Genomic DNA, 7,749 nt, shown 5'->3' on the forward strand with positions numbered 1-7,749 from the left:
GGCATCCAAAGTGTGCACCAGTGCAGCATTTCCAACAAATCTGTGACTGTTAATTTGTAAAGACATATTTTGTGTTACTTTTTAATTTTTTCTCAGTTAGCAACAGCACATGTTGTGTCAACTGTGCTGATATTCACACATCATTAACATATTTGATGAAAAATTACACAATATGTGGTGTTACACAACTAAGCTCGCAGGTGCGCAGCCCTCAGTCAGTTGCATGTTTTCTAATGGCAAGCAGTGCAAAGTATGTATGTGGACATTATTGAAGACAGTGTCTCTACTGGAGTTCACGTTTTGGAGGGCCCAGCCTCTGGCACACAGCCTGACGTCTGCATGGATGGTGGTGGCCTCCAATCCCTCCACCAAGCCTGACAGACCGAGTCCAGAGCTGTTAACTAGCTGTAAACACCATGATCTACAGTCTTCTGCTCTGCTCTGGCCCACACTGCACAGAAACATTAACTGTTTGTCCAGCCACTGAACTCTAAAATCTCTCTCTTTGTCTCTGTTCATCTTACTGCAACCATCAACCTTCTGCAAGTTTATACTCCATTTTTTCTTTCAAACACTTTGATTCCGCCTTTCACTGAAAAGCTTAAGGTTGACATTTTAAACATGTGTTGTGACTCAAGTACTTTGAATGGTTAGGATAAAATAACTGACTCTTAATTTGACCGAGGTAATGAAACTACAGCTACCCTTTCATATGTCCTGGTCTTGCTCGACATATTAACTAATTTCTGGTAACTAATAATACTAATGCTATGCACTTACAGCAATGGTTAGAGCAACGCTCAATTGAAATACCAAAAACATTATCACCTTCTCCAATTTTTATAATTAACTGTTTCAAAGTACTTCTTGCATGGAAAGAAGCCTTGTGACATTTGATTCCAAACTTCTTGATGCTTGACAAAATCAAAAACTATGGCTAATGTATCCTTACTTCACACAACATGACAACTGGGTATAATGTATTTAGATAAGATGGACTATTTACCTTCTCTCTCTTTTTTCCTTTTCTTTTTTATTATTGTTTTTGTTTTGTGTGTGTTTCTGTGTGTTAGTCGTTATTACGAATTAGTTTGTATAAATGTGTGTGTGTGTGTGTGTGTGTGTGTGTGTGTGTGTGTATGGATATGTATTACAGTATATACCCTTGGTATGCACATGTAGAATATATTATACAAATTAATCAAATGTGTTATTCAAAAAAACATGTTGGTTTAGTACTCTGTTGGGGCTTAAATTTCAAACACACAAGTTTACAGTGCAGACATTACAATGTTTGTCATATCTGCAAGCAATAAAAAAATACTTTAACAAAAAAGCAAACTGCTTTTTATGGTTCATAAAAAGCTACTGCAACACTTCTAATTTGGAGTAAGACTTGTTCCGTGTAGCTAGCACCTAATAAAGTTTTATGGTAGAAGCATAATGAACCATTTACTCCTTTTGATACGACTTTCCTTTTAGTCTCCGTGTGTGCATTACCTTCTGTGTGAGCGAGTCAAGCATATATTTTCATTTGGTAAATGATGGTTCACATTATCACATGTTTATAATCATATTATTATTTCCTTGTGTGCCAGAATACAGGTATGTACTTATGATTTGTGACAGACTGAAAAAGTTTCTGACCGTGTTATATCATGTAACGTCATGTTAGTAGGAATAGATCATCAAGCTGGCGCTGGAGCAGTCTTAGATGTAACTTTTGGATAAGATTCATCTGCCCAGCTGTTGTGATAATAACCTTCACAATAGCCCTCAATCAACATTTCCCCAGGCACCTGGACTTGTGAGTGTACTGGTTTAATTCACAAGAAAGTTGTTCAAATGAAACAGGAGTTACAACAAAAAGACATGCGGACTAAGTGGCCTTGGATGTTGCCACCACACCACCCTTCCATGATTCCCTGTGCTGTAACATTTATAGAGAAACATTCACACAAAAGGAAATAGTAAAACACATTCAGACCAGCTGAAAACAGTTTTTGAAGTGACATGTGATTTAGGCCAAGATTTCATCAAACAATGCAGGTACAGTTGCAGCAATGGATGACTGCAGATGTCGTCTCATCTTCCATTCTGGCACTATATTTACATGGGTTTTCAACATTTGTGCAGCCTGTGGTGTCATTATCTTTCAAAATGCTTGTTGAGCAGCATTGCTGGAGCCCTGTCCTACAGCCTTGGTTGGGCTTTGCCTGGTACATGTGGGGTCGGCGCATTAGAAGCCAAGTTACCAGCCGCTCTCAGAGGGGGGCCACTGTCCGCGCCGACTTTTACAACTGGTGAGCTGCCATCAAACCAAAGTGCTGCTAATCGCAAACTCATGAAGAGCTAAAGGCCTCGCAAATGAGTGCAGATATGGTGTTATGGTGTTTGCAGAGTGCGGCAGTCGGTTCCAAATCAAGAAGAGTTTCGGCCCAGTCTTTGTCTGTGGATCTCAGTTTGGCCAGCGGTCCAGCCCCAGCAGGGACCGGGATCTAGAGGATTTGAGTAGAGCTTCGGCAGCTTTTAGAAATAAGCTTGTCGGGGAGACGGTGCTGTACAGTACAGCAGTGGATCACAGTCAATGGAGAGGAAGTTTAGAGGGAGCCTCAGTCACAGAATACAGAGTTTATGTAGCGGTTTTATCCATTAACTACTGGATGTACGACACCTGGACAACACTAGCATCATAAATTAAACCATTCCTTTTTAGTCTTCAGTTTGTAAGTAAAAGTCCTGTGAAGTTTTACAAAAGTGAAAGTACTATAAGAAAAAGTTACTTAGGAATCATCAAAATACTAATTCTGAAAAGAAATGGTTCATGTGAGTGTTATGTTATATTATGTAAGTTTAACCAATGTTTCAGACCACCAACTCAGGGAAATGTAATTGGGGCTCTGGCAGTCGTTTACTACCTGTATCAAGTTACTTAATTACTGGGCTGAACAAATCTGAAATTGCAGGAAGCTTACAAAAGACTTAAACTGACCTAAATTCTTATAACAGATGACAATGAGTGCAAAAATATTAAACCTTGGTTTTACACACACACATTTATATATATATATATATATATATAAAATGATTAGAGAGAAAATAAAATCCTTCACAAAAATAAAATGGATGTGCCTGAAATTCACACAAAGTCATCATAAACAGCATTTTTACTGTTGTAGCTGTTCAAAGTGATTAGTCTAATCTGTAAAAAAAAATGCATCATATTTTATAATCTACTCTTAATTTTTTTTTTTTTTCTGAATTCTTAATCAAAGTAACAAGTAACTCCAACTATCAAATAAATATGGTGGAGTAAAAAGTGCAATGTTTGAAATTGTAAAACAAATTGTACTCAGTAACAGCCCTTGAGTAAATGTACTTGACTACATTTTTTATTATAAGAATGATTTCCCATCTTGCTTTGGGTTTGGTATTAAGTTGGTCTTCATTAAATATGTCTCCCTCAACCTGACACCATTCAGGTTGGTCATCTTTTCAGCAGGACTCAAGGGCTACCACTGCAGTGCTACGCTTTGAAAATGCAAGGCCACCCTCCACTGTGACACAGCCATCAGTGCTTTCCGTAACCCTTTTACTCAGATGTTGCCCACACGCACGCACACACACACAGTGAAAACTGACTGCGTGGAACAGGGGAAATAGCATATGATGGAAGACAGGGACAAGGCTGGGTGGAGTCAGGCTGATTAAGTGATTGTGACCATTCTGTTACTGAAATGCTTTCTTCAATCCTGCAGATAACATCATCCTTGGGCTTTATCTTTGTTCTTGAACTTATTTTAAACATTCCCCTCTGCTCTCTCTTCATTACATACTGTCCTCTCCTTTTGGCATCCAGTTTCATTACAGGCGACTTATCTCATACATCCTTCCTTTCTGTCACTCTGTTTATTGTGTGGCAGGGATTTTAAGATTAGCTGTTCCCACATACCCCTTAACACTACTGTATAATGAAGACTTGATGCACAAAACCAGTATTGGCCTGTGTGCTGCACTTGGAAAGAACAAAATATTTATTTATAGTTGAAGTAAATTAATTAGACTATCTAAAGAAAGATAGGAGAAAAAGGCTGTGCGTTTAATTTGAAATGGCATATCTGCAATGCATTTCTTCATTCTATAATCCCACAGCAAATACGTTGTCTGCTCATACAATATTACCACTCGGAGCAGATTATTTGCATATAGGTTGCAAAGTATAAAAGGGTGTGTGATGTTATTTAGATTAATGAATAAAAGTGTGCATTGAATCAACTGATATGGAGTCGTCTTATTAGAACAAGGCCAGGCTGCCAGGCTGGGATTTGAGGCACAGGGCTGAATGCAGCTCTCTATTTACTGCAAAGAAATCAAGGCCTCATCATGCTCATATCTGCTGTACACATAAGTCCTACAGTTGTGTTGATAGATGAGGATTGCTCCTGAATGGCCCCTTATTAACACCATGAATGCTCTATTAGAGGAACATTTAAACATATCACTGAGTGCATCCATGAGTATCGAGGCAAGAAGAAAAACAAGCTGAATGTGTTGCTCTCAGATTCTACTCTCACTTTGATTTGACGTTACTGAAGTAGTTCTGGAGCTGTTGCAAGATCACTGCTTATTGGCTGCATGCTCATTGTTCCCTCTTCTTTTAAGGCAAACCGATATTGCCATATAATGTATACCTACCGCACTTTGAAAGGGGAATTGAACTAGTGTCTCTATGTGTTAGACGATTAATTGTTCTTTAAATAGGCTAGTTGACCTTTTCCTTAAAAAGACAAATACAGCTTTTATTTGTAGGAGTGTACTGACGGGGAGGAACAAACATTTACTGGGAACAAGTCTACTCAAGATTACAGAAATCATGGAGCTTAAATATATATTTATTTTTCAATTCAAATTGAAATATACAATATGTGTCTGTATAGATGTTACAACCTTAAGGGTCATGTGTTTGGGTTGGGGTGTGTTCCTTCTCTCTCTCAGGTAGTGGCCCTTCCATCTCCCATGCCTCAGCTGCATGAGTGAGTGGCAGCAGGTGTGCCTGATCACAACTCAGTGCCTGGAGGATAAGAAGGCTTGGGTTTTCCCCACAGCATGTGGTCTGTTTCCTTCCTTTTTCTTCCACCTGTTGTGACCACACTGCAGACCAACACCTGTGAGCAGACCACTGCCAGCCCAGCGGACAGGGGCAGCCCATTCAACCAGTGGGTTGAACACCAGGTTAGAGCTTCCGTGAGTCCAGAACAGTGCGAGAGGACTCTTTCAGCTGTTCATTTAGTGTTGAACCTTGCGCCCTCAGTTACTTACCCTGTGTTTATTGTTACCTTACCTTGTTGGCTCGCTATCTCCTTTTGAGAGAGTAGTTTTGAGTTGGTTTCCTTTGTCAATATTGAATAAATACTCTTTAGTTTGCATATAACCCTGACTTCTTGTCCTCTTTTGCCCAGGTTTTATTTAATATTGTTGCTCCTCCTCCCCCTGGACTTACCATCCAGAGCAACGTAACAATAGAATTGTGTAATTAATTATTAACATACTCTTTCATAAGTTTGGTGTTATTCTTGTAACAACTACAAACAGTTCTTGAAATATCCCACTTTTTAACCACCGATTTGACCAGAATCATATTTATATGTAAAAATAGTGGGGCACCAACCATTTCAAAACAGATATAGATGTCAACAAACAGCATGGCTCCAAACACACAGCGGGAGGAGTTTATTTACACAGGTTACAGTATCACTGTCACAAACCTTATATTAAGAATGCAATATTTTAGCCAACGCAACCGAATTCAGAACAAATGAGCCTACAGGGCCATAAGCAAACAGTGAGCTCAACACTGCTGAAGTCAGCAAGGACGCGCACAGACAATATTTTAGGGATCCGGAGATCCTGCAATCATAATGGAAAGACTGTCCACCAATATGCATCCCATTCCCAGCTCCGTACCTTTCATACAGCACAGCGAGCCAACATATTGGCCTAATCCCGAATAATAAACCACTATGAAAGTGGCTATATGACAACACTGTGTCCGTAGCCTAGTCTCAACCAATCCAGCTCAACAATTGCCCATGCAGGGACCAGCAGCAGAGTCAGGATGATAAAAGGTGCTTTCACTCACCACAGAAAGCGGCACAGCGGTTTTTCCTCTGGGCAAACTTCTGGGTGACTCCATATATGTTACGACCCCCTGTTGGTCTAGGGGTGTGGGGGCCATAAACATATAGGCACAACTGGTAGATCTTAACAAGGTAACTTTTATTGGTAACAGAAGAGATGTAGACAGGTAACAAAAAAAACAAAAGGGGAGTGGACGAGGGTGCTGCGAAAATAACAAACCAAGTTAAAATAAAAAGGTCCTCAAAAGGAGGCCTGTACATATCAATCGTTTTAAGCAGAGTTGATTCTTGCTACAAAAGAACAGCGACAGCCGTGACACTCCCCCCCATAAACACAAACTCCCCAGTTTGGGAATTAACCAGTTTAGACCTAACTACTTTCTTTTCTCTATTATGATTGCAGCCTAGACAAGGCATCTGCAATAATGTTCTCTGAACCTTTCTTGTGCCGTATCTCCAGATTGTATTCTTGTGCAATCAACGGCCACCTCATGAGCCTCTAGTAAGGGTTGTACATACGGGCTAAGAACACAAGTGGGTTGTGGTCTGTGTAAACTACCACGGGCAGAGAGGTGGAACCAACATAGACCTCAAAATGCTGTAAGGCCAACAACAAAGCAAGGGTCTCTTTTTCCATGGTTGAATAGTTAAGCTGATGGCGGTTATACTTCTTTGAGAAGTAACATACAGGATGGTCTATGCCCTCTACATCTTCCTGCAAAAGCACGGCACCAGCTCCCACGGCACTGGCATCCACCTCCAGCTTGAATGGCTTGGACAAGTCGGGGGCAGCCAGGACGGGAGAGTGGCAGAGGAGAGACTTAGCACTATCGAACGCGACTTGACATTCTGGGGACCACACAAAGTCTACTTTAGGGCTAAGTAACCTAGTTAACGGTTCGACCACGGATGAGAAGTTCCTACAAAAAGCTCGGTAGTAACCAGCTAGGCCGAGGAACGAGTGGTTGGAACTGGACTCGAGGCAATAGCTTCCACTTTTGCCTCTACTGGCCGAACTTGACTCGAGGCAATAGCTTCCACTTTTGCCTCTACTGGCCGAACTTGACCTTGACCGACTTGACGGCCTAAATAGGTCAAAGTGGCCTTCCCAAATTCACATTTAGCGAGATTTATGGTAAGGTCGGCTTCAGCAAGGCGAGAAAACACTTCGGAGAGGGTGGACATGTGACTCTCCCACGTATCTGAGTAGAGAATGAGATCGTCTAGGTAAGCATTACAATTTTTAACACCGGCTAACACTGTGTTAACTAACCTCTGGAAAGTAACTGGAGCGTTACACATTCCAAAGGGCATTACAGTGTACTGTAAAAAGTCATCGGGAGTCACAAAGGCTGCGACCTCAGACGCACGCTCAGTAAGAGGGACCTGCCAGTATCCTTTTAAGAGATCTAGTTTGCTCACAAACACGTCAGTACCAAGGGTATCAACGCAATCCTCCATCCGAGGTAAGGGATACGAATCACGCACTGTGACCGCATTAACTTTCCTAAAGTCGGTGATAAATCTCGGTGAACCATCAGCCTTGCTTTCTACAAGACATGGTGAACTCCACGGACTGGAGCTAGGCTTGGCGAGGCCATGCTGAAGGAGG

The sequence above is a fragment of the Micropterus dolomieu genome, linkage group LG03 (assembly GCF_021292245.1).
Source record: "Micropterus dolomieu isolate WLL.071019.BEF.003 ecotype Adirondacks linkage group LG03, ASM2129224v1, whole genome shotgun sequence".
Taxonomy (NCBI): domain Eukaryota; kingdom Metazoa; phylum Chordata; class Actinopteri; order Centrarchiformes; family Centrarchidae; genus Micropterus; species Micropterus dolomieu.